Raw genomic sequence first — 24349 nt, 5'->3', positions numbered from 1 at the left:
CAATAAATTTCCAGTTTTGTGTAAACTAATCTTAGTTGCATTTCTGTCAATCACAGCTTAGAAGAAAAATATGTAAGCACTTAGCAAAATGCTTATCACATACAAAGTTCTCAGTAAATGGTTTTACACATTTTTAGTATAGTTGATTCATCAAAAAAAAAGCAAAAGATAAAAATTTTAACACTTTTTGGGCATTTATGAAGTTCCTGTTTAACTTGTAACTGTAGAAACATTGGTCTTTTAACTATAAGTCAGAAGAACAATTTGGGAAAATAATCTCCTGAAGGGAAGAAATAGCTGACAATGGAGTTAAATAATGAAAAAGATGAGCATTGACTTAGATGAGATCTCTTTTCAACTCTCCCCCAGTGGTTATCCAAGTTGAAAGTGGCAACAGCAATAGAAAAATCCTGAGGCATTTTTCTGAAGAAGTAAAAAAATAAAGAGAATTCCCAAGCCCATACTTCATCATTTCATATGTCAGTTTCTGATTTAAAAGAAACATTCAGCTTGAAGTCTGGGAGCCTTTTTTTTTTTTTTTACACAATTAAAGCATATTTCCAGGATTAAATGCATATAGGATGTGTCCACATAGAACAAGCAATCTACCTTGTCTTTGGTGATTTTAAGGATTTTTATCCTTAGTAAAATGAATGTCTGTGCATATATAAATATGTTCAAACAAGAGAAAAAGTAGAGAGAATGGGGATAGTTGGGAAATTCCTATATCACAAGGATAGATTCAATAGTACTTATTGAGTTTTCTTTGTACATTTACACTGTACTAAAAAGATAACTAGGGATTTTTGAAAATGACATTCTTAAAGTGAACTACAGTAAATATTATGTCACTTAAATTTACCAAGTAACCTACCATAAGCAACAGAACATGGTGGCAATAAATAGCTCATAAAGGTATAACTGTAAACTCTGGTGATGACACTGATTTTCTTCAAAATGTAAAGGAAGATGTATGCTTTACATCAGATAGAGAACATCGTTTTTAAATCACATTCTTCCAGCACAGCCACTCACAAAGAATGAATAAGAGATAGTTATTTGGCGATGATTCCAAAAATCCAAGTAGATTTACATGCTAAAGTATATCCCTCAAAAACTGTATTTTGTATGTTGAAATTTGCTAATTTTACAATCAGATGGAAGGAAGTAAGAAGCAAATGAAAACTTCTGAATATGTGAAAATACTGCAGGGTTGAAGGAATTATTCCAAGAAGATGAAGCAACAAAGAACAGTTATCAGGAGGCTGCCATACTTTTCTTTTTTAAACATTTATTTATTCAATTATTCACTTGTTTTTTCATTCAGATAGCTAGTTGTGCTGGGACTTAGTTTCTAGTTGTGGTATATGGGATCTTTAGTTGTGGCATGTGAACTCTTATTTGAGTTGCAACATGTGGATTCTAGTTCTCTCATCAGGGATCAAACCCAGGCCCCTTGCATTGAGAGCACAGAGTCTTAGCCACTGGACCACCAGGGAAGTCCCTGCCATATCTTATGTGTTTCTTGTGAGACTACCCAATCCCTAAGACAATTTCCATCAGTTCTTAACCACATCATCCCCACTCCTCCCTTATTCCTCTCCCTACTAAACCCTGCCACTTGTATGGTTGTGACGCTGAATTTGTGATCAGCCTTAATCTTCCTGGATACTTCCTCTCACTTCAACTGGCCAGGATCCCTAAAAACATCTCAAAATGAAACTCACACCACACACAGCGCTGTGCCAGGAGATGATCTGTATAGACCTTCTTCATGGCCACCATCCAGACATTATCATTTCATCATTTTCTGTCTTAAAAAAAGAAAAAACAGTTTTGCTGAAAATCATGGGATCCATGTACATCGCAATTACAGTCATGATGCTGTGCTGTGCTTAGTCGCTCAGTCATGTCCAACTCTGTGTGACCTTATGGACTATAGCCCGCCAGGTTCCTCTGTCCATGGGGATTCTCCAGGCAAGAATACTGGAGTGGGTTGCCATGCCCTCCTCCGGGAGATCTTCTGAACCCAGGGATCAAACCCAGGTCTCCTGCATTGCAAGCAGATTCTTTACTGTCTAAGCCATCAGGGAGCCCAAGAATACTGGAGTGAGTAGCCTATCCCTTCTCCAGGGGATCTTCCAGACCCAGGAATCAAACCAGGGTCTCCTGCATTGCAGGAAGATTCTTTAGCAGCTGAGCTACCCAGGAAGCTCCATGCTGCTGTGATCTCCTCTTTATTCTTTCTTATGAGTAGAAGGCTGAGTGCATCTACATCACATCTATCCATATATTCACACATGTTGTCTTTGTTGTTAGAAATGACATATCTGTGTCCTCGCCAATCCTTGGCATCTTCATCTCAACCCACCCTTCCTTCTACCACACCCTCAGGGCACCACAGCCCATGTTTCTGTACATGAGCTTGTCTCAGTTTATCTCCCCATTGTCTTTGAAAATCTGTCTCTTGCTTCCTATGCGTAAGAGTCACTGTTCTCCCTTCTGTAACCCAAATAGGAATGTTTTTATTCAGTTTGAAGGCTGACTCCAACTATTGAATTGTAGCCAAATGAGAAGATTTTAAATAGCATCGTATTTTACAGACCGCTTAAATTGTTCATTATAGGGAAAGTTTATTATTCTGATTTACCATGGTAAAACAAAGAAGTGAAACCTTCCATGGTATATTCACCCTTGGCAACAATCCTGACCAAGCAATTAGTTTTGTCATTTTCATCATTTTCACTCATTCCAACACTAAAGGAAACACCACACTCCTCCCAGGCCCGATTTGTTAGATTCTTTATTTCTAAATTTGTTCAGAGGAGTTACGTTATCTCTGCCAACACAGGCCAACTTTAGCCTTCCACAATTAAGTTTCCTCAGTTCTAGGCCTGTCAGCATCTTATTTTTTACTTTGATTCCTGATTCTTGCAATTCAACACTGCCTCTCTTTCTAGCCTGTGTTAAGACCTGCTGAGGCCTTGAATTCTGTCTACCCCTCCGTTTCTGGGGTTAAGCTTTCAGTTTTAATATGTGATATACAAATTAGCTGTTTATTTAATTCTACAAGTTAAGTGGAGATCTCCTCTTTTAGAGTTTAAGATCACGTAATATATCTTCCATTATATGGAGATCTGCTCTCTATTAGCTTCAGCAACTCACTTGTGTTTATTACTGCATGTATATATGTGTCTGACTATTTCTCTATTTTTGGAGATATTTCCAATAAAATAATAGTTCACAATCTGAATTCTTACATTGATGATCTTAATTCTTAATTACACTTTATTTCTTGTTTCTTCTTAGCCTGTTTTACTCATAAAGATCTTTGGAAGATACTAAAAAAACTGCGTGACTATACATGTAATGCAAGTTATATTTTTTCTCCAAATTTCAAGCTTATTTTGTGTGTTTGATATTTTGTAGCAATATATGTATTATTCCAAATTGCATTCTCCATTTTCAATACTTGGAAATTGCTATGTGTCTCTTAATTTTTATGTTATCTGGTGGTTGTTCAGTCACTCAGTCATGTCCAATTCTTTGTGACCCCATAGACTGCTACACACCAGGCTTCCCTGTCCTCTGCCATCTCCCAGAGCCTTCTCAAACTGATGTCCATTGAATCGGTGATGCCATCCAACCATCTCATCCTCTGTCGTCCCCTTCTCTTCCTGCCTTCTATCTCTCCCAGCATCAGGATCTTTTTCAATTAGTCAGCTTTTCACATCAAGTAGCCAAAGTATTGGAGCTTCAGCTTCAGCATCAGTCCTTCCAATGAATATTCAGGACTGATTTCCTTTAGGATGGACTGATTGGATCTCCTTGCAGTCCAAGGACCTCTTAAGAGTCTTCTTCAGCACCACAGTTCGAAAGCATTATTTCTTCAGCACTCAGTCTTCTTTATGGTCCAGCTTTCATATCCATACATGACTACTGGAAAAACCATAGCTTTGACTAGAGAGATCTTTGTTGGCAAAGTAATGTCTCTACTTTTTAGTACGCTGTTTAGGTTTGTCATACCTTTTCTCCCCCCCGCCCCCCGCCAAAAAAAAAGCTATCTGGTTAAGAACTTGTTTTCCTGGTCATTTTACCCCAATTATTAATGAGAAATGATTGTTAATAAATTAAACCAGGCACTGGAGTGCATCTGTAAAATATGTTGTTTTATTAATCCATCTCACAAGCTTATGAGCTAGGTATGATTACCTTATTAGCAATAAAAATTTAGGCTTCAGAGATACTAAGTGATGACTACATTTTCCAACAATTTAATGCTAGAACTGGAATTCAACATTAGTTGGGCCCAGTTTAGGGTGTTGCTTGTTCCAAAACAGTACTTGGGATTTTCTGTTTAAAGCTGTTAGTCAGATCGCAGTTCTTATGATAAAAGTTCTTCATAGCCTTAAGAGATAAATTTACAAGGCTGTCATAGAATACTATATTCCAGAAAACCAAAGGCTGGCCCTTAATGCCTTCTATATAATGAACTTGAACTTCTTATTTCACATTTGTTTTTTTCATCCAAATTAACAAAGAGAAACAATACGAACTGAACTGTTTTTGTGACTTATTTCTGTTTATATGGACTTCCCTGGTGGCTCAGACGGTAAAGCGTGGGCCTGCAATGTGGGACACCTGGGTTCGATCCCTGGGTTGGGAAGATCCCCTGGAGAAGGAAATGGCAACCCACTCCAGTACTATTGCTTGGAAAATCCCATGGACAGAGGAACCTGATGGGCTACAGTCCATGGGGTCGCAAAAAGTCGAACACGACTGAGCGACTTCATTTCATTTTCTGTTTATATCTTTCTTTTTTTTTCTTTTTTTTTTATTATTTTTATACTTTACAATATTGTATTGGTTTTGCCATACATCAACATGCATCTGCCACGGGTGTACATGTGTTCCCAATCCTGAACCCCCCTCCCACCTCCCTCCCCATACCATCCCTCTGGGTCATCCCAGTGCACCAGCCCCACACGCTACTTTTTTCATAAAATTTATTCATCCTGATATAAAATCTGTCTTTAATCTGCCCATATAATTTTTCATCTCAGGCATATGTTCAATTTGAGAAACTTAATATACATGTATATATGTATATATACACATGCATACATACTTGCAGATACATATGCAACATGTTTCTTATATGTCTTTATGAAACATTTTTAAATGAACATGTTGTTATGTAATATACTTGTTATGGACTAAACTGTTGTTTTCTTCACTTCTAAAACATATATTTAAGCCTTAACCCCTAGTACTTAGAAAGTGACTGCATTTGAAGACAGCGCTTTAAAAATAAGTTAAAATGAGCCCTTAGGAGACAATCTGACTTGTGTACTTTTAAGAAAAGCAAGAGACACTGGAAATGCATGTGAATAGAGGAACAGTCATCATCAACTCAACGGACCTGAATTTGAGCAAACTCCAAAAGATACTAAAAGACAGGGAAGCCTGGCATGCAATAGTTCATAAGGTCACAGAGTCAGACACAACTGAGTGACTGAACAACAGAGGAAAGATTATGTCAAGACATTATGATAAGGCCACCTTCAATAAGCCAGCAAAAGAGCTCTCACCAGGAAACATCCTGCTAACACCTTCATCTTAGACTTCTGGTCTCCACAATTGTGGGAAAACAGATTGCTGTTCATTAAGCCACACATTTGTGCCATTAATTTGTGCCACATTTGTGGCATTTTGTTATTATGGCCCTAGCAAAATAATATTAATACATTAGTTCTTTCAACTTCTGATATTGTGGATTGCATATCTGTATGTTTCATATGTGTCAGTAATGGATCAGTTTGGATTGGTTGTATTTTTTCTTTTTTATAGGTCTTATTTTATTATTTCTTTACATGTTTTATAGTTTAATTGAATGCTAGCCATTATAAATTCAGAATTTTAGGGTCCTGGATATTTTTTATTCTCATTTATCTTCTTTGTTCTGAAACACATTAAAGTAACTTGAATAAAGTTTGACATTTTAGGTCTTGGTTTTAAGATTTGTTAGGTAAAACCAGAATAGCATTTGGTTTAAGACTAATTATTCCCCACTATAATGGCAAGACAGTTTTGAATACTCTAGCCAAAGTTCTTGAGTTATGTAATTTTTTAGCCTGGTTCTTGGGAACAGGAACTAGTCTAAGTACTATTCCAGGGAATATCAGGTACTGTTCCCTCTAATCCTCTCACATCTTGGGTGGTTTCCTCACAAGTTGATCACATCTTGGGTGGTTTTCTTACAAACTTATCAATACTCTGATGAATACTAAAGGGCCACCTGTTGAAGGTCTTTGGAGTTCTAACTCTGTGCAGCTCTCATTTCCAGAACTCAGCCTTATAAATTCTAGCCCCCTTGGTTTTCCCAGATTCTCAGCTCTGTCACTTAAACTTGGGGAGTCTTCTGCCTTTGTCCTTCTTCAGAATATCAACTCTATGCTGTTCAAAATAGATGAACTTTAAAGACAAATATTTGATTGACCAAAAAGTTTGTGTGAGTTTTCTACATCATCCTATGGAAAAACCCAAAATAACTTTTTGGCCAAACCATTATAACTGATTGAGTTTTAGAGGGTGGGAGGTGGTAAATTTCATACAATAAGAATAAACAAATCTTAAGGGCACAACCACAGCCTTGTCTAACTCAATGAAACTAATCAAAGAGGACACTAACAGACAGAGAAATATACCATGTTCATGGATTGGAAGAATCAATATAGTGAAAATGAGTATACTACCCAAAGCAATTTATAGATTCAGTGCAATCCCTATCAAGCTACCAACAGTATTCTTCACAGAGCTAGAACAAATAATTTCACAATTTGTATGGAAATACAAAAATCCTCGAATAGCCAAAGCAATCTTGAGAAAGAAGAATGGAACTGGAGGAATCAACCTGCCTGACTTCAGGCTCTACTACAAAGCCACAGTCATCAAGACAGTATGGTACTGGCACAAAGACAGAAATATAGATCAATGGAACAAAATAGAAAGCCCAGAGATAAATCCACACACCTATGGACACCTTATCTTTGACAAAGGAGGCAAGAATATACAATGGATTAAAGACAATCTCTTTAACAAGTGGTGCTGGGAAAACTGGTCAACCACTTGTAAAAGAATGAAACTAGAACACTTTCTAACACCATACACAAAAATAAACTCAAAATGGATTAAAGGTCTAAACGTAAGACCAGAAACTATAAAACTCCTAGAGGAGAACATAGGCAAAACACTCTCCGACATGCATCACAGCAGGATCCTCTATGACCCACCTCCCAGGATATTGGAAATAGAAGCAAAAGTAAACAAATGGGACCTAATTAAACTTAAAAGCTTATGCACAACAAAGGAAACTATAAGCAAGGTGAAAAGACAGCCTTCAGAATGGGATAAAATAATAGCAAATGAAGCAACTGACAAACAACTAATCTCAAAAATATACAAGCAACTCCTACAGCTCAATTCCAGAAAAATAAATGACCCAATCAAAAAATGGGCCAAGAAACTAAATAGACATTTCTCCAAAAAAAGATATACAGATGGCTAACAAACACATGAAAAGATGCTCAACATCACTCATTATCAGAGAAATGCAAATCAAAACCACTATGAGGTACCATTTCACGCCAGTCAGAATGGCTGCAATCCTAAAGTCTACAAGCAATAAATGCTGGAGAGGGTGTGGAGAAAAGGGAACCCTCGTACACTGTTGGTGGGGATGCAAACTAGTACAGCCACTATGAAGAACAGTGTGGAGATTCCTTAAAAAACTGGAAATAGAACTGCCTTATGACCCAGCAATCCCACTGCTGGGCATACACACTGAGGAAACCAGAAGGGAAAGAGACACGTGCACCCCAATGTTCATCACAGCACTGTTTATAATAGCCAAGACATGGAAGCAACCTAGATGTCCATCAGCAGATGAATGGATAAGAAAGCAGTGATACATATACACAATGGAGTATTACTCAGCCATTAAAAAGAATACATTTGAATCAGTTCTAATGAGATGGATGAAACTGGAGCCTATTATACAGAGTGAAGTAAGCCAGAAAGAAAAACACCAATACAGTATACTAAGGCATATATATGGAATTTAGAAAGATGGTAACAATAACCCTGTATACGAGACAGCAAAAGAGACACTGATGTATAGAACAGTCTTTTGGACTCTGTGGGAGAGGGAGAGGGTGGGATGACTTGAGAGAATGGCATTGAAACATGTATAATATCATATATGAAATGAGTCGCCAGTCCAGGTTCGATGCACGATAGTGGATGCTTGGGGCTGGTGCACTGGGTCGACCCAGAGGGATGGTATGGGGAGGGAGGAGGGTTCAGGATGAGGAACAAGTGTATACCTGTGCCGGATTCATGTTGATATATGGCAAAACCAATACAATATTGTAAAGTTAAAAAATAAAAGAAAAAAAAGAAGAAACTGAGCCATGCTGTGTAGGGCCACCCAAGATGGCCAAGTCATGGTAGAGAGGTCTTACAGAGTGTGGTCCACTGGAGAGGGAATGGCAGACCACTTCAGTATTCTTGCCTTGAGAACCCCATGAACAGTATGAAAAGTGAAAGTGAAGTTACTCAGTCGTGTCTAATTCTTTGCAACCCCATGGACTGTAGCCTACTAGGCTGCTCTGTCCATGGGAATTTCCAGGCAATAATACTGGAGTGGATTGCCATTTCCTTCTCCAGGGGATCTTCCCTACCCAAGGATTGAACCCAGGTCTCCCACATTGTTGACAGATGCCTAACTATCTGAGCCTCCAGGGAAGTCCATGAACAGTATGAAAGGCAAAAAGATAAGACACTGAAAGATGAACTCCCCAGGTCGGTAGGTGCCCAATATGCTACTGGAGATCATTGGAGCAATAATTCCAAAAACAATGAAGGGATGGAGCCAAAGCAAAAACAACACCCGGTTGTGAATGGGACTGGTGATGGAAGCAGGGTTCGATGCTGTAAAGAGCAATATTGCATAGGAACCTGGAATGTTAGGTCCATGAATCAAGGCAAATTGGAAGTGGTCAAACACGAGATGACAAGAGTGAACATTGACATTCTAGGAATCAGTAAACTAAGATGGACTGGAATGGGTTAATTTAACTCAGAAGACCATTGTATATACTACTGTGTGCAGGAATCCCTTAGAAGAAAGGCAGTAGTCATCACGGTCAACAAAAGAGTCTGAAATGCAGTACTTGGATGCAATCTCAAAAACGACAGAATGATCTCTGTTCATTTCCAAGGCAAACCATTCAATATGACGGTAATCCAAACCTATGCCCCAGCCAGTAATGCTGAAGAAGCTGAAGTTAAACAGTTCTATGAAGACCCACAAGACCTTCTAGAACTAACACCCAAAAAAAATGTCCTTTTCATTTTAGGGGACTGGAATGCAAAAGTAGGAAGTCAAGAAACACCTGGATTAACAGGCAAATTTGGCCTTGGAGTACAGAATGAAGCAGGGCAAAGGCTAATAGAGATCTGCCAAGAGAACGCACTGGTCATAGCAAACATCCCCTTTCAACAACACAAGAGAAGACTCTACACATGGACATCACCAGATGGTCGACACCAAAATCAGATTGTTTACATTCTTTGCAGCCAAAGATGGAGAAGCTCTATACAGTCAGCACAAACAAGACTGGGAGCTGACTGTGGCTCGAATCATGAACTCCTTATTGCCAAATTCAGACTGAAGTGAAGAAGGTGGAGAAAACCACTAGACCACTCAGGTATGACCTAAATCAAATCCCTTATGACTATACAGTAGAAGTGACAGTAGATTTAAGGGACTAGATCTGACAGACAGAGTGCCTGATGAACTATGGGTGGAGGTTTGTGACATTGTACAGGAGACAGAAATCAAGACCATCCCCAAGAAAAGAAATGCAAAAAAGCAAAATGGCTGTCTGAGGAGGCCTTACAAATAGCTGTGAAAAGAAGGGAAGAGAGGCAAAGGAGAAAAGGAAAGATATACCTATTTGAATTCAGAGTTCCAAAGGATAACAAGGAGAGATAATAAAGCCTTCCTCAGGGATCGATGCAAAGAAATAGAGGAAAACCATGAAAGACTAGAAATCTCTTCAAGAAAATCAGAGATACCAGGGGAACATTTCATGCAAAGATGGGCTCAATAAAGGACAGAAATGGTAGGGACATTTCTGTAGAAGCAGAAGATATTAAGAAAAGGTGGCAAGAATACACAGAAGAACTGTACAAAAAAGGTCTTCATGACCCAGATAATCATGATGGTGTGATAGCTCACCTAGAGCCAGACATCCTGGAATGTGAAGTCAAGTGGGCCTTAATAAGCATCACTACAAACAAAGCTAGTGGAGGTGATGGAATACCAGTTGAGCTATTTCAAATTCTGAAAGATGATGCTGTGAAATATGCCAAGTCAATATGCCAGCAAATTTGGAAAACTCAGCAGGGACCACAGGACTGGATATGTCAGTTTTCATTCCAATCCCAAAGAAAGACAATGCTAAATAATGCTCAAACTACTGCACAATTTCACTCATCTCACATGCTAGTAAAGTAATTCTTAAAATTCTCCAAGCCAGGCTTCAGCAATACGTGAACCATGAACTTCAAGATGTTCAAGCTGGTTTTAGAAAAGGCAGAGGAACCAGAGATCAAATTGCCAACATCTGCTGGATCATCAAAAAAGGAAGAGAGTTCCAGAAAAAAAAAAAATCTGCTTCTGCTTTATTGACTATGACAAAGCCTTTGACTGTGTGGATCACAATAAACTGTGGAAAATTCTTAAAGAAATGGGAATACCAGACCACCTGACCTGACTCTTGAGAAACCTGTATGCAGGTCAGGAAGCAACAGTTAGAACTGGACATGGAACAACAGACTGGTTCCAATAGGAAAAGGAGTTTGTCATGGCTGTATATTGTCACCCTGCTTATTTAACTTATATGCAGAGTACATCATGAGAAACGCTGGGCTGGAAGAAGCACAGCTGGAATCAAGATTGCCGGGAGAAATATCAGTAACCTCAGATATGCCGATGACACCACCCTTATGGCAGAAAGTGAAGAAGAACTAAAGAGCCTCTTGATGAAAGTGAAAGAGGAGAGTAAAAAAGTTGGCTTAAAGGTCAACATTCAGAAAACTAAGATCATTGCATCTGGTCCCATCACTTCATGGGAAATAGATGGGGAAAGAATGGAAACAGTCGCTGACTTTATTTTTTGGGGCTCCAAAATCACTGCAGATGGTCACTGCAGTCATGAAATTAAAAGACACTTGCTCCTTGGAAGGAAAGTTATGACAAACCTAGACAGTGTATTAAAAAGCAGAGACATTATTTTGCCAAGAAAGGTCCTTCTAGTCAAGGCTATGGTTTTTCCAGTGGTCACGTATGGATGTGAGAGTTGGACTATAAAGAAGGCTGAGCACTGAAGAATTGATGCTTTTGAACTGTGGTGTTGGAGAAGACTCTTGAGAGTCCCTTGGACTGCAAGGAGATCCAACTAGTTCATTCTAAAGGAGATCAGTCCTGGGTGTTCATTGGAAAGACTGATGTTGAAGCTGAAACTCAATACTTTGGCCACCTGATGTGAAGAGCTGACTTATTTGAAAAGACCCTGATGCTGGGGAAGATTGAGATCAGGAGGAGAAGGGGACGACAGAGGCTGAGATGGTTGGATGGCATCACCAACTCGATGGACATGGGTTTGGGTAGACTCTGGGACTTTGTGATGGACGGGGAGGCCTGGAGTGCTGTGGTTCATGGATCACAAATAGTAGAACATGACTGAGCGACTGAACTTATATAAAGGGCACAACTCAATGGATGTTGATAAAATGTACTCTGCCACATAAAATAATACTTTAACCAAACTATGTAATACCTTCCATACTTAAGAAAGGGGCTTCTCTTGTGGCTCAGCTGGTACAGAATCCACTTACAATGTGCAGACCTGGGTTTGGTCCCTGGGTTGGGAAGATTCCATGGAGAAGGGAAAGGCTACCCACTCCAGTAATCTGACCTGGAGAATTCTTGCAAAGAGTCCGACATGACTGAGCAACTTTCACTTCACTTAAGGAAGTCTCCTCTTATCCCCTTTCAGTTAGTATGCACACCTCCATTGGAAACCATTGCTATGATTCCTATTACTTTGTTATTTTGCTTACTTTTATTTAAATGTAATCATATATTGTGCCCTCTTTGGTGTCTGATTTCTATCCTTGAAAATAATGTTTTTGCAATCCATTTATGTTCTTGTATTTACCAGACAAACAATTTTCTATTTTATGAAATTCACAATTAGTGTATTTTTTTGTTGATGGACATTTGCACTCTTCCAATACTTTGATCATTATTGATAGTCTTGCTGTTGATCATTCTTGTGAAAACTTTATACACATGTAAGTGTTTCTTTTCGCTTTGGCAAATTCTACCTCGGAATAGAATTGCTGACTCGGTGGACACATATGTTAATAGTAAAAGAAGCTGCCAAACAATTTAAGTAAAAGATTATATTATTTAGCTCCTTCACTAACAGTGTTTGAGCATTCGAAGTACTTTATATCTTTGCTAATATTTGGTGTTGTCACTCCTTAAAACTTAGTGGTTCTAATAGGTAGATTGCCGTATCTTACCATAGATTTTACTTGCATTCCCTTAGGAGTAATACTTTTGAACACATTTTCATATGCTTACTTGCAATTTATATATCTCTGATTTTGAGATTTCTATTAAAGTAGATAACCCATTTTTAGTGTTTTTCTCTTTTTACCTTTTTTGTTATTGACTGATAAGAGGGTTTTGTTGTTGTCGTTTTTAATAATAGTAAGCAAATTAGGCAAGACACAAAATTTTATTCTTGGTTAAGAAAAAAGTTAAATGATCTCCCAAGGTTATTTAAATTTGACAAGGGTAAAGATTGAAGCATTGTTTGAGAAATTTTTACCTTCTACATTTTCCTATCAGTTCCACACACACACACACACACACACACACCCATACATACATATATATTTCTAGGCTTTCTATTCTGTTCCATTAGTCTATGTGTTTGTGTTTATGCCAATACCATACTGTTTTAGTTACTGTAACTTTGAGATATAGTTTGAAATCAGAAAGCATTATGGCTTCCACTTTACTTCTGGTCTTTTTTTGGTTGGGAGGTGTTTGATTACTGCTTCAGTCTTTTTGATGTGGTTTGTTGAGACTTCCTCTTTCTTTATAATTCAGTCATGGTAGATTTTATCTTTCTAAAAATTTAAGAAAATTTTATCAAAATAGATGATCAAATGAGCAAAAATACAATTTACAGAGTGGAGGGAGATATCTCAAAAAGGGTTTAACACTGGTCCAGATTATTCTTAAGCAGTGTTTCTAAATAATTTCTACACATTCTAACATCATCATTTTATTCTTTGAGTAATGACAGATTTTGCCAACCTGCCTTTTTGTGTATTTTCATGTAGTTGTAATTCAGGAGTAAAAGAAATATGTAAGTAAACCTTGATAAATATAGGAGATAAGTTAGGAGGACTATAACCAATCTATACCACAGGTGACCTTACAATTTGAAGTTGGTATTTGGCTGTTGTTTAGTTGCTAAGTCATGTCTAGCTCTTTTGTGACCCTATGAACTGTAGCCTGCCAGGCTTCTTTGTCCATGGGATTTCCAAAGTAAGAATACTAGAGTGGGTTGCTATTTTCTGCTCCAGGGGATCTTCCAAACTCAGAGATTGAACCATGTGTCCCTCATTGGCAGACAGATTCTTCACCCTTGAGCCAGTAGGGGAGCCCAGTATTTAGCTATATTGACAAGAAGTATTATTAATTTGTTTTTAAAATATTGCTAATCTCATATATTGTACCACATATTTTACCAAACATAGAATAAACAAAGCTTCTTGGTTTTTACTGCAGTAAGAACACATCATGAGATCTATCCTTTTAACAAAATTTTAAGTATAAAATAAATATTATTAACTATAGGCCCAATGTTATACAGATTTCTAGAACCTAATCATCTTGAATAACTGAAACTTTATATCCATTTCATGTAAAGCTCCTTTCTTAAGGAATTCATAGCAACTGTAGGCAAGCAAGTCTATAAAACAAAGTGTAGTGAAAACAAAAGCTCTTTCTGAGTTGTTTATATGCAAGTTGTTTATATGACAGTTGAAACATCAGAAAGTATTCAGTGAACTACAGTTTTTGAGGATGGTTGAAATAAATTAGAGTATTTCAGAGAATTACAGGAGATGCAAAAAGAAAGTTTCAACACTGATTACTTTATGAAGTATCTTTGCTGTGCTAATCTGGGGATTATTCTGAAATCAATGGAGAGATAATGCAGAATTTTAAGCAGTGCTCAAAAAATCATATTAGTGATGCAGAAAGATCATGTCATGGAAGGTTTCTATGTGGAATGATATTTTAGTTGAAATATATAAGACAAGGAGCCAGCCAAGCAACATACATGGGGTGGGGGGAAATAGTATAATTACAGTAAGAAGAAGAACAGATAAGCTCTATACACCTGTCTCTCCATATCTGCAAGCTCTGCATTCATGCATTCAACCAACAGAGGATCAAAGACACTCAGAAAAAAAGAATTCAGAAAGTTCCAAAAGCAAAACTTGAATTTATCATATTCTGACAACTGTGTCCATAGATTTACCATTATATTTAAAACTATTGAAGGTAGTTTCACAATGGATTGGATTAATTACAGGATATGGGAGGATGTGTGCAGGGTTATATGAAGATACTATATCATATTATAAAGGGACTTGAGCATCCAAACTCTTGGCATTTGCAGGGATCCTAGGACCAGTCTTTCAAAGATCCAGAGAGACTGCAGTATATAAGTGAAGTTTGGGATGTTTCATCTGAGTTAAATTTACCCAAACCAGTCTGTTTTAGTTTGCTGATTCTTAAAATGTTGATGTTCACTCTTGCCATCTCCTGTTAGAGCATTTCTAGTTTGTCTTGATTCATGGGCCTAAAATTCCAGGTTCCAATGCAATATTGCTCTTTACAGCATTGGACTTTACTTCAATCACCAGTCACATCCACAACTGGGTGTTGTTTTTGCTTTGGCTCCATGTACTCATTGTTTCCAGAGCTATGTCTCCACTGATCTCCAGTAGTATATTGGGCACCTACCGACCTGGTAAGATGGTAAAGCGTCTGTCTACAATGTGGGAGACACGGGTTCAGTCCCTAGGTTGGGAAGATCCCCTGGAGAAGGAAATGGCAATCCACTCTGGTATTATTGCCTGGAAAATCCCAAGGACAGAGGGGCCTGGTAGGCTAAAGTCCATGGGGTTGCAAAGAGTTGAACACGACTGAGCGACTTCACTCACCGACCTGGGGAATTTGTCTTTCAGTGTTCTGTCTTTTTGCCTTTCCATACTTTTCATGGGGTTCTCAAGGAAAGAATAATGAAGTGGTTTGCCATTCCCTTCTCCAGTGGAACATATTTTGTGATAATTCTTCACCATGACCCTTGGTCTTGGGTGGCCCTACACAGCATGGCTCATAGTTTCTTTGAGTTAGACAAGGCTGTGGTCCATGTGATCAGATTGGTTAGTTTTTTGTGACTGTGGTTTTCATTTTAGGAATCAGCAAACTAAAATGGACTGGAATGGGTGAATTTAACTCAGATGTCCATTACATCCACTACTGTGAGCAAGAATCACTTAGAAGAAATGGACTAGCCAACATAGCCAACAAAAGAGTCTGAAATGCAGTACTTGGATGCAATCACAAAAATGACAGAATGATCTCTGTTTGTTTCCAAGGCAAACCATTCAATATCACAGTAATCCAAGTCTATGCCTCGACCAGTAATGCTGAAGAAGCTGACATTGAAAGGTTCTATGAAGACATACAAGATCTTCTAGAACTAACACTCAAAAAAGATGTCCTTGTCATTGTAGGGGACTGGAATGCAAAGTAGGAAGTAAAGAAATATCTGGAGTAACAGGTAAATTTGGCCTTGGAGTACAGAATGAAGGAGGGCAAAGGCTAATAGTATTTTGCCAAGAGAACATACTGGTCATAGCAAACATCGTCTTCCAACAACACAAGAGAAGACTACACAGGAACATCACCAGATCATCAATACTGAAATTAGATTGATTATATTCTTTGCAGCCAAAGATGTAGAATCTCTATACAGTCAGCAACAACAAGACTGGGAGCTGACTGTGGCTCAGATCATGAACTCCTTATTGCAAAATTCAGACTGAAATTGAAGAAAGTAGGAAAAACCTCTTGACCTTTCAGGTATGACCTAAATCAAATCCCTTAGGATTATACAGTAGTAGTGACAAATAGATTCAAGGGACTAGATCTGATAGACAGAGTACCTAAAGACATATGGATGGAGTTTAATAACATTGTTCAGGAGGCAGTGATCAAGACCATCCCCAAGAAAAAGAAATGCAAAAGGGCAAAATGGTTGTCTGAGGAAGCCATACAAATAGCTGAGAAAAGAAAAGAAGTGAAAGGGAAATGAGAAAAGGAAAGATATACCCATCTGAATGCAGAGATCCAAAGAATACCAAGAAGAGATAAGAAAGCCTTCCTCAGCGATCAATGCAAAGAAACAGAGGAAAACAATAGAATGAGAAAGACAAGAGAGCTCTTCATGAAAATTAGGTATACCAAGGGAGCATTTCATGCAAAGATGGGCTCAATAAAGGACAGAAATGGGATGGACATACAGAAGCAAAAGATATTAAGAAGAGGTGCCAAGAGTACACAGAAGAACTATACAAAAAAGATCTTCATGACCCAGATAATCACGATGGTGCAATCATTCACCTAGAGCCAGACATCCTGGATTGCAAAGTCAAGTGGGTCTTAGAAAACATCACTATGAACAAAGCTAGTGAAGGTGATGGAATTCCAATTGCGCTATTTCAAATCCTAAAAGATGGTACTGTGAAAGTGCTACACTCAATATGCCAGCAAATTCTGAAAACTCAGCAGTGGCCACAGAACTGGAAAAGGTCAGTTTTCATTCCAATCCCAAAGAAAGGGAATGCCAAAGAATGCTCAAACTAACGCACAGTTGCACTCATGTCACACACCAACAGAATAATGCTCAAAATTCTCCAAGTCAGGCTTCAACAGTTTGTGAACTGTGAACTTCCAGATGTTCAAAGTGGATTTAGAAAAGGCAGAGGAACCAGAGTTCAAATTGCCAACAACCGTTGGATCATTGAAAAAAAAGCAAGAGAGTCCAGAAAAACATCTACTTCTGCTTTATTGGCTATATCAAAGCCTCTGACTGTGTGGATCACAACAAACTGAAAAATTCTTAAAGAGATGGGAATACCAGACCACCTGACCTTCCTCCTGAGAAATCTGTATGCAGGTCAAGAAGGAACAGTTAGAACTGGACATGGAACAATAGACTGGTTCCAAATTGGGAAAGGATTATGTCAAGGCTGTATACTGTCACCCTGCTTATTTAACTTTTATGCCGAGTAGATCATGTGAAATGCTGGGCTGGATGAAGTACAAGCTGAAATCAAGATTACCAGGAGAAATATCAAAAACCTCGGGTATGCAGATGACACCACCCTTATGGCAGAAAGCAAAAAGGAACTAAAGAGCCTCTTGATGAATGTGAAAGAAGGGAGTGAAAAAGTTGGCCTAAAACTCAACATTCAGAAACTAAGATCATGGAATCTGGTCCCATTCCTTCATGGCACATAAATGGGGAAACAATGGAGACAGTGACAGACTTTATTTTGGGGCGATCTAAAATCACTGCAGATGGTGACTGCAGCCATGAAAGTAAAAGAAGCTTGTTCCTTGGAAGAAAAGTTATGACCAACCAAACAGCATCTTAAAAAGCACAGACATTACTTTGTCAATAAAGGTGCATCTAGTCAAAGCTATGGTTTTTCTAGTAGTCATGTATGGATATGAAAGTTGGACTCTAAAGAAAGCTGAGCACTGAATAATTGATGCTTTTGAACTGTGGTGTTGGAGAAGACCCTTGAGAGTCTCTTAGGAAGTTGAATCTGTCCATCCTAAAGGAAATCAGTCCTGACTATTCATTGGAAGAACTGATGCTCAAGCTTTGGCCACCTGATGCAAAGAACTGACTCATTAGAAAAGACCCTGATGCTGGGAAAGATTTAAGCCTGAGGAGAAGGGGATAACAGAGGATGAGATGGTTTGATGTCATCACCAACCTAATGGAAATAAGTTTGAGTAGGCTCCAGGAATTGGAGATTGACAGGGAAACCTGGTATGCAGCAGTCCATTGGGTTGCAAAGTGTTGTACATGACTGAGTGACTGAACTGAACTGAACAGCATGTTTCAGCTTCCCTGTAGCTCGGATGGTAAAGAATCTGCCTGCAATGCAGTATGCCCAGGTTCATTGCCTTGGTCGGGAAGTTCCTGTAGAGAACAGAATGGCAACCCACTGCAGTATTCTTGCCTGGATAATCCCATGGACACAGGAGCCTTGTAGGCTACAGTCCATGGGGTTGCAAAGAGTTGGACAACTGAGCAACTAACACTACTACAGCATGTTTCAGGAACAGAAAATAAAGTCAGACTGGATAAAAAGAATAATATAAGAAAAAAGGTCAGTTTTCATTCCAACCCCAAAGAAAGGCAATGCCAAAGAATGCTCAAACTACAGCACAATTGCACTCATCTCACACGCTAGTAAAATAATTCTCAAAATTCTCCAAGCCAGGCTTCACCAATACGTGAACCATGAACTTCCTGATGTTCAAGCTGGTTTTAGAAAAGGCAGAGGAACCAAAGATCAAATTGCCAACATATGCTGGATCATGGAAAAAGCAAGAGAGTTCCAGAAAAGCATCTAATTCTGCTTTACTGACTATGCCAAAGCCTTTGACTGTGTGGATCACAATAAACTGTGGACAATTCTGAAAGAGATGGGAATACCAGAACACCTGACCTGCCTCTTGAGAAATTTGTATGCAGGTCAGGAAGCAACAGTTAGAACTGGACATGGAACAACAGACTGGTTCCAAATAGGAAAAGGAGTTCGTCAAGGCTGTATATTGTCACCCTGTTTATTTAACTTATATGCAGAGTACATCATGAGAAACGCTGGACTGGAAGAAACACAAGCTGGAATCAAGATTGCCAGGAGAAATCTCAATAACCTCAGATATGCAGATGACACCACCCTTATGGCAGAAAGTTAAGAGGAACTAAAAAGCCTCTGATGAAAGTGAAAGTGGAGAGTGAAAAAGTTGGCTTAAAGCTCAACATTCAGAAAACGAAGATCATGGCATCCCGTCCCACCACTTCATGGGAAATAGATGGGGAAACAGTGGAAACAGTGTCAGACTTTATTTTTCTGGGCTCCAAAATCACTACAGATGGTGACTGCAGCCATGAAATTAAAAGACGCTTACTCCTTGGAAGGAAAGTTATGGCCAACTTAGATAGCATATTCAAAAGCAGAGACATCACTTTGCCAACAAAGGTCCATCTAGTCAAGGCTATGGTTTTTCCTGTGGTCATGTATCGATGCGAGAGTTTGACTGTGAAGAAGGCTGAGCACCGAAGAATTGATGCTTTTGAACTGTGATGTTGGAGAAGACTCTTGAGAGTCCCTTAGACTGCAAGGAGATCCAACCAGTCCATTCTAAAGGAGAACAGCCCTGGGATTTCTTTGGAAGGAATGATGCTAAAGCTGAAACTCCAGTACTTTGGCCACCTCATGCAAAGAGTTGACTCATTGGAAAAGACGCTGATGCTGGGAGGGATTGGGGGCAAGAGGAGAAGGGGATGACAGAGTATGAGATGGCTGGATGGCATCACTGACTGGATAGACGTGAGTCTGAGTGAATTCCGGGAGTTGGTGATGGACAGGGAGGCCTGGCGTGCTGCGATTCATGGGGTCACAAAGACTTGGACATGACTGAGCAACTGATCTGATCTGATAAGAAAAAAGTATAAAAAGAATAGTAGAAATTGTACTTCTAAGCAAAGGTCAAGTGATTTTAGATTTGAAAGTCAGATTAAGGAGTTTGGATTTTTCTCCAAGTGTAGTTTAAAACAATTGAAACATGAACAGCAGAGTAAATTTACCTCTTTATGTTTTAAAGTATTTATTCCACCTTTTGGGTAGAGAGAAAATTGAAAAAATGTATGTGTAGAACTATAGAGTGGAAGAAAGAGTTGACATGTCTCTAGGAAACTGTTGATAGTAGTAGGGAGGAAAAGAAGTGGAATGGTTTGTGAAGTGGAGTAAAAAGCATAGAAGACTAGAAGGATATTGAGTTGGGGATATGATACAGAGAGGGAAATTTAGCTTTCCTGGTGGCTTCGGTGGCAAAGAATCTGTCTGTAATGCGGGAAGACCCAGTTTCTATCCCTAGGTTGGGAACATCTCCTGGAGAAGGGAATGGCAATCCACTCCAGTATTCTTGCCTGGAGAATCCCGTGGGCAGAGGAGCCTGGGGGGCTTCCATCCATGGGGTCACAAAGAGTTGGACACAAAAAAGTGACTAACACTTACTTAAGTTTGTGGTGTTAAACTGTTGGCAAATTATAGCAACATTCACTGAAATAGGGACCCAGAAATGAAAATTAAGGTACAGTTGGAGGTGTCATGTAGGTAGCAATGAAATTGAATCCAGAAACATGGAGAAAGCTGAGAGCTAGAGACGTGAAAATCATTGAGTATGTAAATAGCAGTACAACTAAGAGTCCGCAAAAGATGATTTATGATATGATATTAATGAAAATATTACCCACTACATTGGATTTTGGGGTGATTAAATAAGTTAATATATTTACAGTTCTTTCAACAGTCTCTGTATTAACATTTGTATTTTTATTTTTAGGTCTTGATAACTAATTAGATGTCTATAGTAAGCAATAAATAGTAACTGGAAATACATTTATAGATTTCAGATTATGTGGTAAACAAAAATTTTTCATATAGGTTAAAGCTAGGTGAGGCATTCTGAGGCAGTAGAATATCTTAATTAAATTCTTATGACCTAGCATCAAAAATAATTATGTTCATACTTCTGCTATCTACCTTACTATTATGCATGTGTATGACTGTGCACAACTTGAATAAACTTTAGTTCTTTTCTGATAGTCATACAATTATGATTCTTACAGAGTTCTTGTAAGGGTTAAATATATTAATGCTTGCAAAGACCTGCAAAATGCTAGGTACATACTAAAATCACTCTGTTTCTCCCTTTCTGTGTCCGTCTCTCTATGGATCTAGAGTGTAGAATATATGTCAGTACTATAATTACGTGTAATCACATTTTAGAGTGACTATAAAAACCGAGGATTCTGCTCAGAAGAGCATGTGTTTTAAAGAGAAAGTCATATGATCATAAAAGAGACTGAGTAAAAGAAGCTAAGGAACTTCAGAGAAAGTGTATTTTTCTAAATTCCGAGAAATGGCACTGAATATTCAACAGAATGCTAAGAGTATCCAAAAAGTGGCATACAGTAAAAGTCATCAATTAATCTGTCAAATGATGCCAGTAATGTGTCATTTATGTATTTAGGGAGATGGAGACAAAATTCAGATAGCTAGACTCATAGCAAGTATTTATTATGGACCAGAAAGTTAAATAATATTGGTATATGTTTAAAAGATTTTTTTTCTAAAGAATTATGCTATATTAGATAAGAAATAAGAGATGATTTCACTTAGCATTTTTGTCAACAGTCTCCTTCAAGGCTGACTCAAGGATTCAATCCTGAATGATTTCATTACAGTATTCATCATTATATAAGCAGTAGATTTGTGGTAAATAGTAAACTTCCAAAGAGCCCTAAAACTATCATAAACAGTTCAACATACAAAATACAATTTTAAAAAGCCAATGTTTTCCATAACAGATACTTTTCTTTTCCTGTCCTCTGAAATGAAGCCATATTGAATTAAGCTTTTGTGTATCTTTTAGATTTGACTTTAAAAAAAGAAAATAACAATATCAAGATTATATCAGCTAAAATAAATTTGGTCATATTCTTAAATCATTAGAATGGGTCTGATTTCATTTTCGTTATAACTTTGACTGTGTGGATCACAATAAACTGTGGAAAATTCTGAAAGAGATGGGGGTACCAGACCACCTGACCTGCCTCTTGAGAAACCTATATGCAGGTCAGGAAGCAACAGTTAGAACTGGACATGGAACAACAGACTAGTTCCAAATAAGAAAAGGAGTACGTCAAGGCTGTATATTGTCACCTTGCTTATTTAACTTATATGCAGAGTACATCATGAGAAACACTGGGCTGGAAGAAGCACAAGCTGGAATCAGGATTGCCGGGAGAAATATCAGTAACCTCAGATATGCAGATGACACCACCCTTACGGCAAAAAGTGAAGAGGAACTAAAGAGCCTCTCGATGAAAGTGAAAGAGAAGAGTGAAAATGTTGGCTTAAACCTCAACATTCAGAAAACGAAGATCATGGCATCTGATCCCATCATTTCATGACAAATAGATGGGGAAACAGTGACAGGCTTTATTTTGGGGGGCTCCAAAATCACTGGAGATGGTGACCATGGCCATGAAATTAAAGGACACTTACTCTTTGAAAGAAAAGTTATGACCAATCTAGGCAGCATATTAAAAAGCAGAGACATTACTTTGCCAACAAAGGTCCGTCTAGTCAAGGCTATGGTTTTTCAAGTGGTCATGTATGGATGTGAGAGTTGGACTGTGAAGAAAGCTGAGCACTGAAGAATTGATGCTTTTGAACTATGGTGTTGGAGAAGACTCTTGAGAGTCCCTTGGACTGCAAGGAGATCCAACCAGTCCATTCTGAAGGAGATCAGCCCTGGGATTTCTTTGGAAGGAATGATGCTAAAGCTGAAACTCCAGTACTTTGGCCACCTCATGCAAAGAGTTGACTCATTGGAAAAAGACTGTGATGCTGGGAGGGATTGGGGGCAGGAGGAGAAGGGGACGACAGAGGATGAGATGGCTGGATGGCATCACCGACTTGATGGACGTGAGTTAGAGTGAACTCCAGGAGATGGTGATGGACAGGGAGGCCTGGCGTGCTGCAATTCATGGGGTCGCAAAGAGTCGGACACAACTGAGTGAGTGAACTGAACTGGATGTAGATATTTTAAAATTATCAAATTTAAATCCTTGTTAAAAGTATAGGATATCACTAACAGTTATTCAACACATGGCCTAAATATTTTTAAGTAGTTTCTGTGTGTCCCAGCAATTTTATATGTATAGTATCCCCTTTAAAAAACTTATAAGCACATATCTGTGGTAATTACCCCTGAAGTTGGCATTATGATAACTTTACAAATGGAGAAGCCAAAGCTTATAGGGAACAGATTACTTAATGTGGAGTAGTAAAATTACTGAACAGAATATAGTACCTAAAACTACCAACCTAAATACATAACATACTTTACTGATTTCGTTGGAATATTTAGAAATGTGTGTTTGTTTGTATTTTTTATTATATAGACACAGCTTGATTTTACCTTTTAATTTTTTTCTTTTTTTTAGCTGAACCTCATTGCATGCAGAACTTTCCCAATCAGGGATGGAACCCACGTGCCCTGCAGTGGAAGTGCAGAGTCTTAATCACCAGGAAGCTCCTGGCTTTTCATTTTATTTAGTATATGCTGTCTTCATTGACTGGACCCCCTTAATTCATGTAAGTGATTTATTTTAATGTTATATATTCATATAAAAAGAATTCTTATGTCATTAATACTTTGCCTTTGACATAAAAATCTTTATTAAGACCAGATCTCCAAGTAATTTGGTTACCATTTCCTAAAGTGATATTGCAGACCTGGGCTACTAAAATGTGCAGAGCAAATTTCTAGTTGAGATAATGAAAATTAAGCTTCAAAGACTCTCGTTTACACAGATCCCTTCTGATGACATAGGATTAGCCTTTGCAATGTGTTTATTTGGTCATTTCATTCCTCTTAGTGGCCACCAAGACTGTATAAATGTGTGGTTTCACAAGCCCTGGAATCCATTTTTGTAAATCAACATTTAAAACTTGGGCAAGACAGCAAAAGAGACACAGATGTAAAGAACAGACTTTTGGACTCTGTGGGAGAAAGCGAGGGTGGGGTGATTCGAGAGAATAGCACTGAAACGTATATTTTCATATGTGAAATAGATCGCCAGTCCAAGTTTGATTCATGAGACAGGGTGCTCAGGGCTGGTGCACTGGGATGACCCTGAGGGATGGGATGGGGAGGGAGGTGGGAGGGAGGTTCAGGATTGGGAATACATGTACATCCATGGCTGATTCATGTGAATGTATGGCAAATACCACCGCAAGATTG

At 38.4% G+C, this 24349-nt stretch overlaps 1 long non-coding RNA gene across 1 annotated transcript in view; it reads left to right on the top strand.

Annotated features, from left to right (window-relative positions):
* The window catches only part of LOC133250098 (uncharacterized), a 214372-nt gene that overhangs the window by 164753 nt on the left and 25270 nt on the right, over positions 1-24349 (top strand). The window contains exon 5 of the long non-coding RNA XR_009737228.1: positions 23550-23700. This is a non-coding gene — a long non-coding RNA (uncharacterized LOC133250098). The remainder of the gene's footprint in view (positions 1-23549; positions 23701-24349) is intronic.

Source organism: Bos javanicus, chromosome 6 (assembly GCF_032452875.1).
Source record: "Bos javanicus breed banteng chromosome 6, ARS-OSU_banteng_1.0, whole genome shotgun sequence".
Taxonomy (NCBI): Eukaryota; Metazoa; Chordata; class Mammalia; order Artiodactyla; family Bovidae; genus Bos; species Bos javanicus.
The sequence above is the reverse complement of the archived record's forward strand: the minus strand, read 5'-3'. Positions and strand labels throughout refer to the sequence as shown.